The sequence below is a fragment of the Balaenoptera physalus genome (assembly GCF_965194825.1).
Source record: "Balaenoptera physalus genome assembly, chromosome: 10".
Classification (NCBI taxonomy): domain Eukaryota; kingdom Metazoa; phylum Chordata; class Mammalia; order Artiodactyla; family Balaenopteridae; genus Balaenoptera; species Balaenoptera physalus.
The window spans coordinates 104625988-104647636 of record NC_138889.1 but is presented as its reverse complement, the minus strand read 5'-3'; the positions used below and the strand labels follow the sequence as shown (position 1 = coordinate 104647636).

Below are 21649 nucleotides of genomic sequence, written 5' to 3'. Positions count from 1 at the left end.
GTGAGTTGTATAATTATTTCATTATATATTACAACGTAATAATAATAGAAATAAAGTACACAATAAATGTAATGTGCTTGAATTATCCTGAAACAATTCCCCCCCCCCCGCCCCCTGTCTGTGGAAAAATTGTCTTCCATGAAACTGGTCCCTGGTGCCAAAAAGGTTGCGGACCTCTTCCCTAGGGGTATAGCACTCTTTTCTGCCCCTGGCTGAAGGAGATACTGTATAAGGAATTCCTATTCAGAATGAGTGGTTGAACTGTGTTGCTTCCAATGAATGATTCTGAAATTCTAAATACATGCACCCTTTTCACGTTTTGAAATTTCACGGTCATTGGCTACTTTGGAGAAGAGGCAACTTTGTTTGTTTGGTTCTGCAAAAATCAAAGTCTATTTGACAACTGGAAGGTGTTTGACAGAGAAAGCTTGCAAAATCTGTTATGAATTTGCTAGTGCTGCCATAACAAAGTACTACAAACTGAGTGGCTTAAATGACAGGAATTTATTGTCTCACCATTCTGGAGGCCAGAAGTTCAAGATGGTGTCCACAAGGTTGGTTCCTTCCGAGGGCTTTGAAGGAGAATCTGTTCCCTGCTGCTCTCCTAGTGCCAGGTGGTTTGCCGGGCATCCTGGCACACCCCATCTCTGCCTTCATGTTCCATGACCTTCTCCCTCTGTGCTAGCCTTATTAGGTCACGTGGCTGTGTCTGAGGCATCCTCCCACTGCCAATGTCCCAGCGGGAGGCCGACTGACATGGGCTGGTATCTTTCTTTTCCTGCCACAGGTAATGAATAGTAGTTCCCCTGCTCTGAGGACGTCGACAGAAATAGGTGGAGTCCGTGCAGCCTAATGAAGCTGCTGTGTGATGTAGGGGGATGGGCCCTGGACTTGGGACAAAAATCCCTGGGCCCCACTGTGTGACTGCAAGTGTCAACATCCCCATCTGCAAAGTAAAGGAAGTGAAACAGGCAGCTTTTTAAGGTCCCTCCGGTATTAATGATTCTTGCAGCTGCTGGGGAATCAAGTGGTAGTCTCTGAATCTAGAGACGAGCCCCATGCTGTGTGTCCGCTAGGAGGCCGGGACTGTCTGCGTTGGATCCACTGCCCTTTGAGCAGGATGCCTCATTTACTAGAAGTCAGTTAATGAAAAAAAAAAACAGAGGGGATGGGGTAGGAATCTCTTCTTAGTTTCCCCGTCAACATCAAACCACTCTAGAATAACAACTTATAAGTCATGGCCATTTAAGGCAATAAGAAAAACTGAGTGTTTCTCAGTTTTTTGTTTCACTGAGTGTTTTGCTGCTTTCTGCAATCAGTCTGAATTTCCCCAGACTTGACCCTTTACCCACGAGGAGCCCTCTGTTTTTCTTAACATGTTGAACTTGGAGATCACAAACTTGTTAAGTCACAGAATTTCAGACCCAGAAGGGGCTCTTTGCAGTCGAGGAAACTGACCAGAGTGATAAGTGGCTAAAGGTCATATCGCAATTTAGTGGTAGGGCCAGGACTAGAAACCACCAAAATCAATTTTCTCAGCTATATGAGAGGTGATCTCTGAAGTTCTAAAGCTTTAGGCTTAAGAGACTGATGTTTTGGTCTTGATTATCTGGCCAGTGATCTTTGCTCCCCTATGATGGTTCTAACTAATCATTAATTTTGCTTGGTAGGTTGACTTTTTTTTTAAATAAGACTTTATTTTTAAGTGCATTTTTAGGTTCACAGCAGAATTGAGTGGAAGATACAGAGATTTCCCATATACCTCCTGCCCCACACATGCATAGCCTTCCCAGTTATCAACATGCCCTGTCAGATGGCACATTTGTTACAACTGATGAACCTACATTGACACATCATTATCACCCAAAGTCTGTACCTTACATTAGGGCTTATTCTTGTTGTTGTACATTCTATGGATTTAGATAAAATTATAATGATATGTATCTGCCATTATAGAATCAAACAGAGTACTAAGAATCCTCTGTCTTTTCCTATTCATTCCTCCCTGCCCGCAACTGGTATTTTTTACCATCTTCAAAGTTTTGCCTTTACCAGAATGTCATATAGTTGGAATCCCAGAATACGTAGCCTTTTCAGATTGGCTTCTTACACTTAGTAATATGCATTTAAGTTTCCCCCATGTCTTTTCATGCCCTGATAGCTCATTTCTTTTTACTGCTGAATAATATTCCATTGTCTGATGGACCACAGTTTATTTATCTATTCACCTACTGAAGGACACCTTGGTTGCTTTCAAGTTGGTTGACTTCTTGAGTGTCCAGAGATAGATTATTAAAAACTTTCCTCATCAGAATGAAATTCAATTAAGTTTCATTAAGTCCATTATCTCAAATTAAATCTCTGATTAAATCTATTAAAGTGATGGTTCTCTGGACTTTTGGATTTCACAAAGGTGTAAAATTAACAAAAATGTTTGCGCATCTACATTGTGTTAATTTTACTGAGTAAATATGCATGTTTTTATCTAAAACCTACAATTTATTATTATCCTACTACTATAAAAGACATTTTAACTCAAAAAATAAAAGAGGGCTTCCCTGGTGGCGCAGTGGTTGAGAATCTGCCTGCCAATGCAGGGGACACGGGTTCGAGCCCTGGTCTGGGAAGATCCCACATGCCGCGGAGCAACTAGGCCCGTGAGCCACAACTACTGAGCCTGTGCGTCCGGAGCCTGTGCTCCGCAACAAGAGAGGCCGCGATAGTGAGAGGCCCGCGCACCGCGAGGAAGAGCGGCCCCCGCTCGCCGCAACTAGAGAAAGCCCTCGCACAGAAACGAAGACCCAACACAACCAAAAATAAATAAATAAAATTTTAAAAAATAAAAAAAAATAAAAGAGTACACAATTTCAGAATACATCACAGCCAGATAAATAAGTTCCTCTTTGAAAAACTCTTGCATTGTTCTTACTTTTCTCATTTTGCACAAATCAGTTGAATCCTTGTCACCCACCAAACCCAGCCTACACATCAGCCTTGGAAACCACTGCTTTAAGGAACTAGCCAATGTGACCCAAATTCCTCTACAAAAGAGCTCTTCTGCCTCTGAATGTCTCCCTTCAAGAGATGTTGGAGGCTGAAGACATTTCCAAGCTGCAAGAGAAAACAGTGAGGGTGGGAAAGTAGGTCTTCTAAAGCTGAACTTGCAAGGAACTTCTTGGGAGAAGATTTGTAACTTCGATTTCTATATGATAAAACATTCTTGAGACTTAAACTGCACTAGAAGTTGAATGGGGGTGGGGGGGCGGGAAAAAGAGAAAATGTTTCCTTCTGTGAATGTAAACTTGCTGGACCAGTTAGAGGAAGGTTAAATCCTAGTCCGATGGTATAGGCAGCTGCTGTGTGGGCCCCTCACACTCAGAGTCAGCAAATGCAGAGAAGGTGCTTAAGGGACAGGTAATCATCCCGAAGAGAAATCGAGAAACCAGAATTCCTGCTTTTGTTTACTCAGTGGCTCTTTAGCAAACGTCTAACCCCAGTCCACAGTTTTAAAGGACAGGGACTTCCCTGGTGGTCCAGTTGTTGGGACTCTGCACTTCCACTGCAGGGGGCGCGGGTTCAATCCCTGATCAGGGAACTGGGATCCCTCCTGCAGCACAGCACAGCCAAAAAAAAAAAAGACATCATACAATTATTAGCAATATTCGCTCAGATAATGCTGGCTCTTCTTTTTTTTTTTTTTTTTTAATATTTAGCTATTTATTTATTTTGGCTGCACCGGGTCTTAGTTGCAGCACACGGGATCTTTTAGTTGCGGCATGCATGCGGGATCTAGTTCCCCGATCAGGGATCGAGCCCGGGCCCCCTGCATTGGGAGCGTGGAGTCTTAGCCACTGGACCACCAGGGAAGTCCTGGCTTTTCTTTTTAAACAATGTTCCATGGTTAACAAACCATGTTCTTCACAGCAGTTGGTGCCCTTCACTTTATCTGTCTCTTAAATTATATTGTCTGAGAAAAGATATACTTTAAAAAACAAAACAAAACAACAACAACAAAAACAACCTTCATCTTTTTGTGGGATTTCCTGGGTATATATAAGTCAGGGTATAATTCCCAACATTCCTTTAGGTTGTAAGACTGTATCTATGTTCTGCTTTATCAATGATGCCCCATTTTGCTCTCTCTCATACACTCTGCCTCTCTTTTTCAAAGAGCCAGGTAAAAATCAATCTAAGATTCTTCCCAGATGGTAGGGGCATTCAGGACGCTCCCTAGGCACTGTGTGCTCCTGGAAAAAGTAGGAGCCCAGGGGATTTCTCCCCACAGGAAAATAGGAAACCATAACCACTGGAATGGAGAGGGGTTCTTGCCATGACATCTCTCCAGAACTTGAAGTTGTACCTGAAGATCTCATTTCCTCGGAGAAACTGAGCAAGGGGGAGAAGGTGAAATAAGAAGACAGATTGTTGAGGATTATAAAGTCTCTGCTACACTGTGAAGCTCTGATGGGTCAGTACATTTTTCCCCAAAGATAAGGACAGATTACTAGAAAAGACTTTTTCACCAGGTAGGCGCTGAGGCTCTTAGGAATGTTCTAGAATCCTTCAGGAGAATAGTATGGATAGTTCTACTGTCCCCGCAACCTGGCCTTTTGTCACCTTGAGAGCTGTGATGTTTTGTTTGCTTGTTTTTGTTTTTTTTTTAACTGGATATGAACTGGGGCCCGAGAGCTGTGAGGTTTCACCACTAGATTATGTTTGACCACTAGATTTTTTAATAATTAAGATAAATTTTAAGATAAACTATAAAGTAAACGAAAATATTTTAAAATAATATATCCTCATTTATAAGAACTTTGAGACAGAAATAGAAAGTGATCACTGTAATCTCCCCGTCTGATCACACCATGGCTGTATTTCTTCCTATGACTCCTTCTGGGTATTTTTTAGGCACAGCTGTAATGGCATCCTAACTATCTCGTATTCTTTTGTTACTTGGTGTGTGTGTGTGTGTGTGTGTGTTTTACCATGTCACCACTTCATGAGCCTCACTTTTACTGGCTATGAAATTCCTTCTTGTGGGTGGTACATTTTAGTTAAATATCTCCTTGTTGAGCTTGAGGGCAGTATGGCTTTTGTTTTTGTTGTTACTCACCAGAAATCTATGAAAGTGTTCATTCTGCCAGGCCCTTGCCTATGTTAGCCATTGTTTTGTTCAAAATCTTTATTAATTGAATGAAAATAGCAGCTCATGTTTAATACACATTTCTTTGATTACCGGTGAAATTGAACACTTTCCCATATTCTTTTGTTTGCACCTCGTGGGGTTTTTTTAAAATTAATTAATTTTTTAAAAATTTTTGGCTGCGTTGGGTCTTCATTGCTGTGCGCAGGCTTTCTCTGGTTGTGGTGAGCTGGGGCTACTCTCCGTTGAGGTGCGCGGGCTTCTCATTGCGGTGGCTTTACTTGTTGCGGAGCACGGGCTCTAGGCGCGTGGGCTTCAGTAGTTGTGGCATGCGGCCTCAGTAGTTGTGGCTCATGGTCTTAGTTGCTCCGTGGCATGTGGGATCTTCCCGGAGCAGGGCTCGAACCCGTGTCCCCTGCATTGGCAGGCGGATTCTTAACCACTGCGCCACCAGGGAAGCCCACGCCTTGTGTTTTGGTGACATCCTGGTTAAGTCCTTCAGGCAGAACCAATTAGAAGGATGTTTCCCATTGATAATCTTTTAGAGATTAGCAGTAAACGTTCAAAGGGGGAGCATTCCATAGAGAGTAGGAGTGAGAGGGCTAAAATACATAATAGTAATTATCAAATATTCTACTTTAAATACAATTATAAATAGATGAAATGTTATTTTAAAATGAAAGACTAGTAAGTCAAAGAAAGACAAGTATCATAGGATATCACTTATATGTGGAATATAGAAAAATGATACAAATGAACTTATTTACAAAACAGAAACAGACTCACAGACTTAGAAAACAAACTTATGGTTACCAAAGGGGAAAGGTGGGAGTAGGGATAAATTAGGAGTTTGGGATTAACATATACACACTACTATATATAAAATAGATAATCAACAAGGACCTACTGTATAGCATAGGGAACTCTACTCAATATTCTGTAATAACCTAAATGGGAAAAGAATGTGAAAAAGAATGGATATATGTATATGTATAACTGGATCACTTTGCAGTACACCTGAAACTAACACAACATTGTAAATCAACTATACTCTAATATAAAATAAAAATTAGGGACTTCCCTGGTGGCACAGTGGTTAAAACTCTGTGCTCCCAATGCAGGGGGCCTGGGTTCGATCCCTGGTCAGGGAACTAGATCCCACATGCATGCTGCAACTAAGAGTTCTCATGCCGCAACTAAGAGTTCGCATGCCACAACTAAGGAGCCCACATGCCGCAACAAAGGAGCCCACCTGCCGCAACTAAGACCCGGTGCACTGGTCAGTGAAGACCAGAAAGCAGTTACATACAATGCTATTAACTGAGGGCCCTCTGAATAAAAGATTCACATATTCAAGGATTCCAAAAGGGGACTTCCCTGGTGGCACAGTGGTTAAGAATCCACCTGCCAATGCAGGGGACACAGGTTCGATCCCTGGTCCAGGAAGATCCCACATATGCACCACATGTGCACCACAACTACTGAGCCCACGCACCTAGAGCCCGTGCTCCGCAACAAGAGAAGCCACTGCAATGAGAAGCCCGCGCACCGCAACGAAGAGTAGCCCCCGCTCACAGCAATTAGAGAAAGCCCGCGTGCAGCAACGAAGACCCAAAACAGCCAAAAATAAATAAATAAATAAATACATTTAAAAAAAAAAGATTCCAAAGGTATAATCCTAGGTCCTTTTCTGCTGCTATTGAATGTCCTTCGTCTGGTTTGAAGGCTGTCTGACTGGCCTTACCCTCAGATTTCTGACATCACTCTTCTGCCACATTGTCACCTTTGTTTGCACCTTTTCAGTTTATCAGCACCATAAATTCTTTCTCAGATAATGGATATTTGTTTTATATTACTAACTGACATCTACTGGTACTGCCTGTGTCAGGCATGGGGCTGAGTACCTTTCAGGCATTACTCATTTAATCTTTACAACACCCTATATGGTAGTTACTAGTATTATTCCCATTTTACAAATGTGGGCAGAGTCTCAAAGAGATGAGCCAACTTGCTCTGGACCCAGAGGAGGTGCCTGGGGAGTGGCCGGGATTTGAACTCAGGTCCTGATTCTAGAGCTACTAAAACATGTCACCTCAAACCTGCAGTTTAACCCCAAAGGTCCTGAAAAAGTACTGTACTCTGAAATCTCATGCCATATGGCCGAACACTTGTACATAGTAGATGCTCAGTAAAATCCTTGCTGAGGGGCTTCTCTGGTGGCACAGTGGTTAAGAATCTGCCTGCCAATGCAGGGGACATGGGTTCGAGCCCTGGTCCGGGAAGATCCCACATGCTGTGGAGCAACTAAGCCCGTGCACCACAACTACTGAGCCTGCGCTCTAGAGCCCACGAGCCACAACTACCGAAGCCCACGTGCTTAGAGCTTGTGCTCTGCAACAAGAGAAGCCACCGCAATGAGAAGCCCGTGCACTGCAATGAAGAGTAGTCCCTGCTCTCAGCAACTAGAGAAAACCTGTGTGCAGCAGCGAAGACCCAATACAGCCAAAAATTAAATAAATGAATAAATAAATAAATTTATTTTAAAAAAATCCTTGCTGAGTTAAAAGAGGATCTACCTGTTTAAAAGATTTTATGTCTCCAAACGAGGTAGTTTCTCTGCCTCTCTACAAACTATAAACTCATCCTTGAGAATTCATGGGAACATTCCTTGGGGCTGCAGTGGACTAGAGCATCTGAGTCTTCGGAATGACCTGAATGAGAATAGAACAGAATTTTTGACCTGAGAAACTCTTTACTACAGAAAAACCAATAAGTTGTGGGTAAACTGTGTAGTGGGAATATAGCAAAGGGTAGGATACTTAACATCCCTCAACGTTCAAAGACAAAATTTTGTCCTGTTTTCTAGGTGAAATGATGTTCATGTTGCAGACTCCGAATTGCTTCCCTGTTTGGACCTGACACATCTGGGTCTGTCTGTGGGTAATGTGGCCTCTGAGGACATCTTTATACACTTGGCAAAGGGACCACCTTTTCAAGCTTGGACCTCAAAATCCCAGTAAGATCTTCCTCACAAATGGGCTCCAAGGTAAGGACGTACCCCTTTTCCCTAACGAAGTCCAGATCGCAGTGCTGGTAACTTCCTCCCAGACTCAAACAGGACCTCAGCATCCTGGGATCCCCTGGAACCACTTCATTTATCTCTTTGGGCAAACTAAACATGCTCAGTTTAAAATGCAGTGAAGCTCACCACTGTCTTTTGTTTCGGAGAGTCTTATTTTTGCATAAGTAGTCCATCCTATACAGGTTGCTAACTACTGTGTATTCCCCTTGCCCCTATGACTGCTGGTGTAAATAAACTGCATCTCCCCATTGGTAAACAATGATAATAAACAAAATTTAAAAAAATAAAAAACAAAAACAAAACTAAACATGCTCAGTTTAAAGTCTTTGTCAGATTATTTTATTAGACTAATTTCATCTGAAATAAACTCATATTCTAATTACTGATTTTGTTGACTGCCTTAGTATTACATCTTTTCGGTGTTTTATAATATTGGTTTACGGACCATGTTCAGAGTTTGTATGTTTCTCCTTGTCTCTCTCTTTCTGTGCTCACCCTTCCCAGTTTTATGCTTTTGCATTTGCCTCCCTCCCATCCTCAAGGCTCTAGTCCAGAACTGGCTCTTATTGTGACGGTTGAGCTGCCCCACTGAGCGATTAAGGATGACACAGATCCAGGCACTGAGCCAGCAGGCAGCCTGGCTCACTCCCTGGACTGCAGGATGAATCCTGGTTGACCCACGTCTCTGGACTTGCAGCTTGTTCTACACCTTAGCCCAGGCAGGTTTCAGCAACAATTTAGTTCAACCCCTAGCCTAGCCTGGCCCAGCCCACAACTTTAAGCAGGGATCCAGCTCCATCCCCCATCTAATTTGAGACTTTTAGTTCCCATGACCCCCGCAGGAATGAAACTTGGGGCTCCCACTGAATGTCTGGGCCTGGAGCTCTTCAGCCCACTTACCACAGTGCGTTTTCATCCTGCTTCTCATCCGTGGTTCTGAGCCCCCCGTACACAGAATAATGGCCCGTAGAGGTGTCCACATTCTAATTCCAGGAACCTGTGAGTATGTTACCTTACGTGGCAAAGGGGAGTTTGCAGATGGGATTGAGTTCAGGATCTTGACATGGGGAGATTGTCTTGAATTCTGCCAGTGGGTTGATGTGATCACAGGGGTTCCTTATAACGAAAAGGGGGAGACAGGAGAGTCAGAGAAGATGTGGCGATGGAAACAGCAGAGGTCAGAGAAAGAGATTTGAAGATGCTACGCTGCTGGCTTTGAAGATGAAGGAAGGGGCCATGAGCCAAGGGACGCAGGCAACCTCTAGAAGCTGCAAGGAAACAGATTTTCCCCTCGAGTCTTCAGAATGAATGCAGGCCTGACGACACCTTGATTTTGAGCTCAGTGAGACCTAATTTGCATTTCTGACCTCCAGAACTGTAAGATAAATTTGTGTTGTTTTACATCACAAAGTTTTCAGTAATTTGTTACAGCAGTAATAGGAAACTATCTTTGTTTTTCTCATGTTGCTGCTCTGTTTTCTTTTTGATTATTTTAAACCTCCCCCTCCTTTTCTGTGTGTGGAACTGAGAAAGACTTTCAACCATGAATTTGCCCACAAGTGGACCCTTTCTCTAGAAATAAATGGTGACCATTTATTAAAGTGAGAAAACAGATTGGTAGTGACAGGAGTGTGTAGAATGCTAGTTAGTGTACTTTCAGCATTTTTTTAAAAGTACTGAAACTTTAAAAAAAGTTTTTTCTAAATCACACATATACCATGTATGCACCTATAAACCTAACATTGTAAGGCCATAAATGAATTGCCAGACTGTTTTTGAAATAGCTGTAACCTGATAGTGCAAGTACTGGACAACAAATAATTGAAATCTGAGATACCTTTTTATCTCTGCCATCTAGTCCCTGTGAATTAAAGAAATAACTCACCTTCTCTAAGACTTCCCTTTTCACTATCTGCCTCTTTCAGAGTCTGTGGGAGTAATAACAATATTTAAAGGCTTTTAAGCAATTAGAATTGTTTTCTTGTTATCAGATTGGTGATGCTTCTATAAGAAAACCATTGTATAAGTTATCTATCGCTGCAAAACAAACTACCCCAAAGCTTAGTGACTTAAAACAAAACAAATGTTTATTATCTCACATCATTTCTGTGGGTCAGGATTTCAAGAGCAGCCTGTCTGGGTAGATCTGGCCCCAAGTCTCTCATGAGGCTGTGGTCACGATGTCGGACATGGTGCAGTTGATCTGAAGTTTGATTAAGGCCGAGGATCTACTCCCAAAGTGACTCGCTCACACGGGTGACAAGTTAGTGCTAACTATTGGCAGGAAGGCATGGCTCATCTCAAGGATCTCCCCATAGGGCTGCTGAGTGTGTTTACCACCTGGCAGCTGGCTTCCCACAGGGCAAGCAGTTCAAGAGAGAGCAAGGCAGAAACCACAGTGCCTTTTATGACCTAGCTCAGAAGTCACATGGTATCGTGTCCACACATCCAGCCGGCTACACAGGTCAGCCCTGCTCAGCATGGAGTGGACTATAGAAGGGCATGAATAACAGGGGGCAAGGATCTCTGGGGTCTATCTTAGAGGCTGCCTACCATGACCAAGGAGAAGGTTCTATTTAGTCATCAGCCTTAAAGCCTTCCTTATCTCATAAATCCCTAGAGATGCAGAGTAGGAAGGAAATTCCAAGGTTAGTCCAAACATCTAGCTCACAGGAATCACATCTTTAAAATCATATCACCTCAAACTCTCTACTGATAATTTAAAACTGAGTTGCATAAGCCTTGTCTCATTTGCATTAGAGCCTCCGTATCTCCCAGGAGCAGAAACCCTGCCTTGTGCTTCTGAAACTCTTAGGACATCTCGCCTGCTCCTTGGCACAGAGTTAGGAATACATACATTTTTGTAAACTTGACAAATTGTTAACTGGCATTTGAAGAGTAACACATTGGTTAATATCCAGCCCCTCTCCCCCCCAACCCCGCCCTCTTAATTTGATGTTTCTGTGTGTTTTGAAAGCCTGGGCTTATGGGAGTGGCTGACTCCAGAATTTTAGGAGAACTCAGTTGTAGGGTGAATCTCTCCACGCTGAGGTTGAATTTGGAGTCCAAATAGGAGCCAAATAGGCGTATATACAGAATCAAAAATATTGCCAGCGTCCTTGTCCAGGGATGCTAGTGAATGAAGCACATTGGACAGAAGCAATATGTGTAAACAGAGAGACAGGATGTCAAAGGTGGTGGAGACACAGCTGCACCTGCTGTGTGATTTTTAGGCAAGTCCCCAAATCACCTACACTTTCTGGGTGTGGCTTCCTTATTATTTACTTGGGATAGTAATGCCCACGTGTTTTCAGAGATGTGAAGCAACTGGACCTCTCCTACTGGAAGGACCGTAAATAGTTATAATCACTTTACAGAGCACTGGCAATATCCAGTATAGCTAACGATGTAATACCCACCCCATGATAGACACCCCAGCAATTCTATTCTTGGTCTGACCTTGGAGCAGAAGTTCTCAGCCCTGATTGCATGTTAGAACCACCTGGGGGAGTTGGGGTTTTTTTTACGCGCTAATGTCTCAGCTCTACCCTCAGGGATTAAGATTTCATCAATTCTGGGATGAGGCCCAGAAACTGGTTTTTTACAAAGCTCCCAAGGCTATTCTAATGTGCACTCTGCCAGAGAGAAACTCACACAAAGAGACATCCAATTGGTACCAAATACACACGTAAAACCAAGGGAGATTAAGCATCTAAATGTAAAAAGTCAATCTTTAAAATTCTTTTAAAAAGGTTAAAACTACCACATGACCTTGGGATATGGAAGGATCTCATGAGATTAGAAATGCATACACCATAAAAGATAAGATGGATACATTTGCCTTTGATGTGTAAAAATCTTGTGTTTGAAAAGATGCCATAAACAAAGAGAACAGATAAGCCACAGTCTGAAAGAAGTAATTTGAGAATCAGATAACCAAACAAAGGATTAGTATTCAGAGTATAAAAGAATTCAAACGTGTTAGTAAGAAAAAGGTGAATTATCTATAAATGCTCCAACCAAAAGACACAGGCTCAATGAATGGATACAAAAACAAGACCCATATGTGTGCTGTCTACAAGAGACCCACTTCAGACCTAGGGACACATTCAGACTGAAAGTGAGGGGATGGCAAAAGATATTCCATGCAAATGGAAATCAAAAGAAAGCTGTAGTAGCAATACTCATATCAGATAAAATAGACTTTAAAATAAAGAATGTTACAAGAGACAAGGAAGGACACTACATAATGATCAAGGGATCAACCCAAGAAGAAGATATAACAATTATAAATATATATGCACCCAACATAGGAGCACCTCAATACATAAGGCAACTGCTAACAGCTATAAAAGAGGAAATCGACAGTAACACAATAATAGTGGGGGACTTTAACACCTCACTTACACCAATGGACAGATCATCCAAACAGAAAATTAATAAGGAAACACAAGCTTTAAATGACACAAGAGACCAGATAGATTTAAGTGATATTTATAGGACATTCCATGCAAAAACAGCAGATTACACTTTCTTCTCAAGTGTACACGGAACATTCTCCAGGACAGATCACATCTTGGGTCGCAAATCAAGCCTCAGTAAGTTTAAGAAAATTGAAATCATATCAAGCATCTTTTCTGACCACAACGCTATGAGATTAGAAATCGATTACAGGGAAAAAAACATAAAAAACACAAACACATGGATGCTACACAATACGCTACTAAATAACCAAGAGATCACTGAAGAAATCAAACAGGAAATCAAAAAATACCTAGAGACAAATTACAATGAAAACACGATGATCCAAAACCTAGGGATGCAGCAAAAGCGGTTCTAAGAGGGAAGTTTATAGCAATACAATCCTACCTCAAGAAACAAGAAAAATCTCAAATAAACAATCTAACCTTACACCTAAAGGAACTAGAGAAAGAAGAACAAACAAAACCCAAAGTTAATAGAAGGAAAGAAATCATAAAGATCAGAGCAGAAATAAATGAAATAGAAACAAAGAAAACAATAGCAAAGATCAATAAAACTAAAAGCTGGTTCTTTGAGAAGATGAACAAAATTGATAAACCATTAGCCAGACTCATCAAGAAAAAGAGGGAGAGGACTCAAATCAATAAAATTAGAAATGAAAAAGTAGAAGCTACAACAGACACTGCAGAAATACAAAGCATCCTAAGAGACTACTACAAGCAACTCTATGCCAATAAAATGGACAACCTGGAAGAAATGGACAAATTCTTACAAAGGTATAACCTTCCAAGACTGAACCAGGAAGAAATAGAAAATATGAAAAGACCAATCACAAGTAATGATATTGAAACTGTGATTAAAAATCTACCAACAAACAAAAGTCCAGGACCAGATGGCTTCACAGGTGAATTCTATCAAACATTTAGAGAAGAGCTAACACCCATCCTTCTCAAACTCTTCCAAAAAATGGCAGAGGAAGGAACACTCCCAAACTCATTCTATGAGGCCACCATCACCCTGATACCAAAACCAGACAAAGATAGTAAAAGAAAAGAAAATTACAGACCAATATCACTGATGAATATAGATGCAAAAATCCTCAACAAAATACTAGCAAACAGAATCCAACAACACATTAAAAGGATCATACACCATGATCAAGTGGGGTTTATCCCAGGGATGCAAGGATTCTTCAGTATACGCAAATCAATCAATGTGATACACCATATTAACAAATTGGAGAAGAAAAACCATATGATCATCTCAATAGATGCAGAAAAAGCTTTTGACAAAATTCAACACCCATTTATGATAAAATCTCTCCAGAAAGTGGGCATAGAGGGAACCTGCCTCAACATAATAAAGGCCATATACGACAAACCCACAGCAAACATCATTCTCAATGGTGAAAAACTGAAAGCATTTCCTCTAAGATCAGGAACAAGAAAGGATGTCCACTCTCACCACTATTATTCAACATAGTTTTGGAAGTCCTAGCCATGGCAATCAGAGAAGAAAAAGAAATAAAAGGAATACAAATTGGAAAATAAGAAGTAAAACTGTCACTGTTTGCAGATGACATGATACTATACATAGAGAATCCTAAAGATGCCACCAGAAAACTACTAGAGCTAATCAATGAATTTGGTAACGTTGCAGGATACAAAATTAATGCACAAAATCTTTTGCATTCCTATACTAATGATGAAAAATCTGAAAGAGAAATTAACGAAACACTCCCATTTACCATTGCAACAAAAAGAATAAAATACCTAGGACTAAACCTACCTAGGGAGACAAAAGACCTGTATGCAGAAAACTGTAAGACACTGATGAAAGAAATTAAAGATGATACAAACAGATGGAGAGATATACCATGTTCTTGGATTGGAAGAATCAATATTGTGAAAATGCCTATACTACCCAAAGCAATCTACAGATTCAGTGCAATCCCTATCAAATTACCAATGGCATATTTTACAGAACTAGAACAAAAAATCTTAAAATTTGTATGGAGACACAAAAGACCCCGAATAGCCAGAGCAGTCTTGAGGGAAAAAATGGAGCTGGAGGAATCAGACTCCCTGACTTCAGACTATACTACAAAGCTACAGTAATCAAGACAATATGGTACTGGCACAAAAACGAAATATAGATCAGTGGAACAGGATAGAAAGCCCAGAGATAAACCCATGCACCTATGGTCAACTAATCTATGACAAAGGAGGCAAGGATATACAATGGAGAAAAGACAGTCTCTTCAATAAGTGGTGCTGGGAAAACTGGACAGCTACATGTAAAAGAATGAAATCAGAGTGCTCCCAAACACCATACACAAAAATAAACTCAAAATGGATTAGAGACCTAAATGTAAGACTGGACACTATAAAACTCTTTGAGGAAAACATAGGAAGAACACTCTTTGACATAAATCACAGCAAGATCTTTTTTGATCCATCTCCTAGAGTAATGGAAATAAAAACAAAAATAAACAAATGCGACCTAATGAAACTTCAAAGCTTTTGCACAGCAAAGGAAACTACAAAGAAGACAAAAAGACAACCCTCAGAATGGGAGAAAATACTTGCAAATGAATGAACGAACAAAGGATTAATCTCCAAATTATATAAACAGCTCATGCAGCTCAATATTAAAAAAACAAACAACCCAATCAAAAAATGGGCAGAAGACCTAAATAGACATTTCTCCAAAGAAGACATACAGATGGCCAAGAAGCACATGAAAAGCTGCTCAACACCACTAATTATTAGAGAAATGCAAATCAAAACTACAATGAGGTATCACCTCACACCAGTTAGAATGGGCATCATCAGAAAATCTACAAACAACAAATGCTGGAGAGGGTGTGGAGAAAAGGGAACCCTCTTGCACTGTTGGTGGGTATGTAAATTGATACAGCCACTATGGAGAACAGTATGGAGGTTCCTTAAAAAACTAAAAATAGAATTACCATATGACCCAGCAATCCCACTACTGGGCATATACCCTGAGAAAACCACAATTCAAAAAGACACATGCACCCCAATGTTCATTGCAGCACTATTTACAATAGCTAGGTCATGGAAGCAACCTAAATGCCTATCGACAGATGAATGGATAAAGAAGATGTGGTACATATAGACAATGGAATATTAGTCAGCCATAAAAAGAAACGAAATTGGGTCATTTGTAGAGACGTGGATGGATCTAGAGACTGTCATACAGAGTGAAGTAAGTCAGAAAGAGAAAAACAAATATCATATATTAACACATATATGTGGAACCTAGAAAAATGGTACAGATGAACTGGTTTGCAGGGCAGAAATTGAGAGAACAAACGTATGGACACCAAGGGGGGAAAGTGGTGGTGGGGTGATGAATTGGGAGATTGGGATTGACATGTATACACTGATGTGTATGGATAACTAGTAAGAACCTGCTGTATAAAAAAATAAATAAAATAAAATTCAAAAATTCAAAAAAAAAGAAAAAGAAAAAGATGAATTATCTAATTACCATTACTTTTTGTAAGGAGAATAGATAAATAAAATGGGCAGAGTTATATAGGGAACTTTTCAGCAGTAAAAAAAAATGAATCAACTATGTATTAACATATATACACATTTACATATGTTCATACATACATATGTATTAAGATAAATAACTCTTACAACAATGTTGATCAATAAAAACAAGACCTTCAGAATGATACCGTATGACGCCAATTTCCTGAAAAAAATTGAAACACACAAGTCAACACTATATGTGTTCATTAATAAAGACTGTACAAGTATAAATACACACATGGGTCTGAAAAACACTATCCTGAGTTTTATTTTTACCTCTAAGAAGAAAGGGAAATAGGATTGGGATTTCAAATAAATCTATAATATTTTAGGTGTTCAACTGAATCATAAATACATGAATGTCTGTTGTATCATTATCTATACTTTTTTGTATGCTTAAAAATATTATAGGGACTTCCCTGGTGGCGCAGTGGTTACGAATCCACCTGCTAATGCAGGGGACACGGGTTTGTTCCCTGGTCCAGGAAGATCCCACATGCCGCGGAGCAACTAAGCCCGTGCACCACAACTACTGAGCCCGCGTGCTGCAACTACTGAAGCCCATGTGCCTAGAGCCCGTGCTCCACAACAAGAGAAGCCACCGCAATGAGAAGCCCGCGCGCCACAACAAAGAGTAGCCCCCCACTCGCCACAACTAGAGAAAGCCCACGTGCAGCAACAAAGACCCAACGCAGCCAAAAATAAATAAATTAATTACAATATTATAAAATTATTGAAAAATCTAAAACTTAGTTATAGCGTCTTTGGGGGGGCTAATCCTCTAGCACCACAACAGACTTTTTGGTGTGAAATCTTGATCCACTTATCCTGGTTTTGTAAACTGTCACTTTAAAGAGAAAGCTCGTGACCTTGTAGAGAAACGAAGGCAGAAAGTCTTTAGTTCATAGAGTAAATATTGGGGTTTTAGCTTCCTATATGAGGCGCCGTTTGGGGGCGCCAGAGGACAGCACAAGCCAGCCGATCCCAGGTTCTCCCAGGGGAACAGAACGGCCGGGTTCACCTGTTCCACACTGGTTAATAATCAAACATCTGGTGGGTTCTTACCTCCTGAAGTGTCTCGTGATGACGGTAGCACGTGCTGTCTTTAACGCCCTGGACTTGACATAGTAAGGGTTTGCGGAGCCCCTGAAATGCAGCTTATTTTTGACCTGAGTACTTAGAACTTTGCAAGCTGAGTCAGGTGGCAATGGTTCTTCCATTGCACAGGGTTATGAAAAATTAATTTGGCTGAAACTCTGTACTTTCTGACACCCCCAGGATCCTCTTGAGCAGGAAATGAGGCTGCTTGATAAACGTGCTTTTGTCATCTCTTGAGGAATTGCCATATATTAAAAATAATTTAAAAGAAAAAAAGGATGATCGAGGTTGTTACCCAATATTACAAAGAAAATTACATGTAGATGGGTTGATGCCTGGTGAAAATGGAGTGTGAACGGCTTTCCTTACCTAATCGGAGGGTCTTCTGAGAGGTCCTGTTAAACTCATCCAGCCAAGTTTGGAGGAATTCTTCCCATTTTATAGCAAAGGAAGAGAAAAGATCACCAAGAAGTCCCCTCCCCTGGGTCCCCTAGACCAGTGCTGTCCATTAGAACGTTCGTGATGATGGAAATGTCCACATTTGTGATGTACAATGACGTAGCCACTAGCCATGTGTGGCTGCAACGTGCTGAACTATGGCTAGAATGAAGAATAAAATTTTACATTTTATTTAATTTTAGTTCTTTTCAATTTAAGTGACCACATGTGGCTGGTGGCTACTGAATTGGACAGTGCAAGTCTAGATATTTTTAAATATTTATTTTTGTGTTGTACCACTAACATATGCACTAAAGAAAATGAGATGCATGTTAAATTCAAATTTGGGTGTAGATACTTCTAAATTTTTCCCTACTGATGTCAAATATACTTATAAATACACACGTTTTTCTTTTCAAAATGGGATCATACTTAACATATTGCTTTTAATGTTTTAAAAAAGTAATATACAGGGAACATCTCCCCATACCAGAACTTTATATCATTTTTAATACTTGGAGTATCCTCTGTTGAATGGATAATAATGGACAGTTATTATTCTAAACACATTACCTGCATTATCTCATGTGATCCTCACAACCCCATGAGGTAGATATCATTCCATTTTACAGATGAATTCTCTGAAATACATAAAGATTAACGTGTACTTTGCAAAACTCAAGCAGAGGCAGTGGGAGAGTCAGGGTTTCAAGGCTCCCAACCAGGTGGGCTGACTTCAGAGCCTGCTGTTGAATCTCTCTGCTTTAAATAAAGTTTTTAAAAATTGACGTATAGTTAATTTACAATGTTATGTTAGTTTCAAGTGTACAGCAAAGTGATTCAGATATATATAGATATAGATATTCTTTTTCAGAGTCTTTTTCATTATAGTTCATTACAAGATATTGAGTAGAGTTCCCTGTGCTATACAGTAGGTCCTTGTTGTTTACCTAGTTTATATATAGTAGAGTGTATATGTTAATCCCAAACTCATAATTTATCTCCCCCACCTAAATAAATTCAGTTTAAAATAAGCATTCAATTCATCTAAAAGACACCCCAACAGCTTTGTCCTTAGTTTTGGTCTTAGGGCTTGAACACATCCTTTGTGCTACATTCAGTAATTGACGGGATGCCTTTAAGTTGCTTTACTTGTCCAATGGGGACAAAGAGCTGAGTTTACTGAGCACGTGAGCCTTTATCTGTGCAACACCAGGATGCCTTTAGGTGGTGTCGAGCCGCTGCTGCATGGGGGCTTGTCTTCCTACTGGGCATGTAAACCCTCCTACCCCAAAAACCGATCGCGCCAGCCAAGAGTTACCTGCCTTGCTGCAGAGTACAGCACTTGAAAGCAGATAATAAAGTGGTGTGAGTGAGTTAACCTGCTGTGTTCACAGCCAAGCTCCCCACCTGTAAAATATGGTTCATAAACTTGTTGAGTGCCTGCAGGGAGGGATGCGTCTGGGTGTTCCTTAAGGAGATATGGAGGTACATAAGGCGTGATCCTTGCTCCCAAGGAGGTACGGCAGTGTAAGCACTTGAGAGCACATCCTTCCAAACCCACATGGCAGCTTGTGCAATAACACAGGCAAAACACCAGATTCAACAGAGCAGAGACAGCGAGGTGTCGTCTCCAGGGAAAATTCCATGAAGAGGGAGACATTTGACCCAGGAGCTGAGCCTTCATACAATGGTTAAGCTTTCAGTTGGAAGAAATCCCAAGTGGAGAGACAATGATGTGAAAGAACATTGGTCTTGCAAAGCTGACAGCCACTGACACAGCATCTTTGTTTAAGCTTTCAATTCTAATTACAAACGAATAAATGCCAACTGTCAAATAAAAATGAGAAAATCTAGGCAAATATAAAGAAGAAAACTTTAATTATACCTAGTCCTACCACTTAGAAATATTTCCTTCTAATCTTTTTCCTAGTTGCCCCGACCTAGTTGCATACTTTAGTGTCATTTTCCCCCAAATCTCCCTTGGAAATGTAAAACTCCTTATTATAGATTTAAACACAATATGCATTTTACCAACATCATCCTCTTTGGGGTGTTTTCCTGAGAGCCTGGTGACTGGCCCCTAAGGGGACAGGTTGCTCTCTGCACTGCAGCCCAGCTGTCATCCTGGGATCTCCCTGCACCATCATCACCCTGAGGATTCCCTTCTCCTCGCTCTTGTGTTGAGACCTAGATTCCCAGATCAAATGGCTTTTTTTCTTTCTTGGTTTACCCCTTCATTTTGGTGGAACACATCCTCTAAAAACTTTCTGGAAATGGGTGCATGGTAGCTAAAATGTTTGAAACCCTTGCATGTCTGTTAATGGCTCTCATTCAGCCCCATCCTTGATTGATGATCTGTGTAGGAATTGAACTCTTGGTCACAAGTCATTCTCCTACAGATCTTTTTAAGGTGTTGTTCCATTGTTTTCTAGCCTCCAGTGTCCTGTTGAGAGGTCTGCTGCCAATTTGATTTGTTATCCTTTCCCTGGAAGCTTTTAGAAGGGAGCTTCTCTTTGTCCCTATTGCTCTGAGGTATCATGGTGATGTCTGTGGTATGGGTCTGCTTTTATCCATTGACAAAAATGCCCTTTTATTCCACCAACTCACATCATCAGTTTTGGAAATTTTTTCTTGAGTTATTTTCCAATGATTTCTACTCTCCATTCTCTTGGTTCTCAGATTCTGGGCTTGCTGGCTTGTGCCCTAGTTTTCATATCCTTTCTGAAAAATTTTCTAGCTCTTTGTCTTTTTCTCTACTTTCTGGGAGATTCCCTCAATTTCATCTTCCAACACCTCCTTTGAGTTTCTAATTCTACCATTATATATTATTATAACATGTTAACATTACATAATGTAATATATTTAGTATAATATATTTTGGGGAGCTTTGTTTTGCTCTCTGTCCCTTTTTCATAGCATCCCTTTATTCCATAGATGCAGTATCTTCTCACACCTCTCCCTTCTGTACTTCCTGTCTTATTGTTTCCTTCAAGTTGATTTTTTTCTGATTCTTGTTCATCTTGCTTCTGTCTTTCATCTAAGAGATCATCATCCTCAAATGTCTGACAATCTCTGCCTCTCAGTTCCTATGTAATAGTAAAACATCAAAGAGCTGATTGGATGCTCAGGGCTCACAGATAGGGCTGGTCCAGCCTGGGCAGGGTGTAGGGTGATATGCGCCTCCTCTGCTCTCCTTCTAGAGGGCATATGCCCAGCTCCAGCAATCTGGAGGCCCCAGTGGTCAGGACTAAATCCTTTATTTAGTCCACTGGTTTTAGAGCACAGGATCCTGACCCTTAACCACTTCTGGTGTGGCCCAGTTCAAGACTCTGCTTTTACTGTCTGCAGAGAATAAATTTCCAGGCTTCAGCTGGGGTGAAGAAAGGGGCAGTTGCCCATCTGCTCAGAATAGAGGAGGGGATCTGGGGATCTAGTTTCATCTTAAATAGACTTTTAGCCACTCCTGTTTTCCATTACTAACCAATGTGTCTTCCCCAAAGATTTGTTATATAAAATAATTGAGATAGCCCTTGCATAACATGGGATACTTTATAAGGACACATATATAAGGCAATTCTCTTTTCTAAGGGATACTTTTGCAGGGGGAGGGGAGAGGTTCAATTTATATTTAAAGAAATACAATATTAAAACCACAATGAGATACCACTTTACACCCACTAAATTGGCTTCAAGTAAAATAATGGATAACGCCAAGTGTTGACAAGGATGTAGAACAACTGGAACATTCATACAGAACTGGTGGGAATGCAAAATGATGTAACCACTTTATAAAACTGTTTGGCAGTTTCTTATAAATTTCAACATATACTTACTACA

General features: G+C 40.7%; 1 long non-coding RNA gene across 2 annotated transcripts in view; it reads left to right on the top strand.

Annotated features, from left to right (window-relative positions):
- Positions 1–21649, top strand: part of LOC309668323 — a 36419-nt gene that overhangs the window by 5838 nt on the left and 8932 nt on the right. For both annotated transcript variants that reach the window (XR_014268185.1, XR_014268186.1), the window contains exon 2: positions 8010–8189. This is a non-coding gene — a long non-coding RNA (uncharacterized lncRNA). The remainder of the gene's footprint in view (positions 1–8009; positions 8190–21649) is intronic.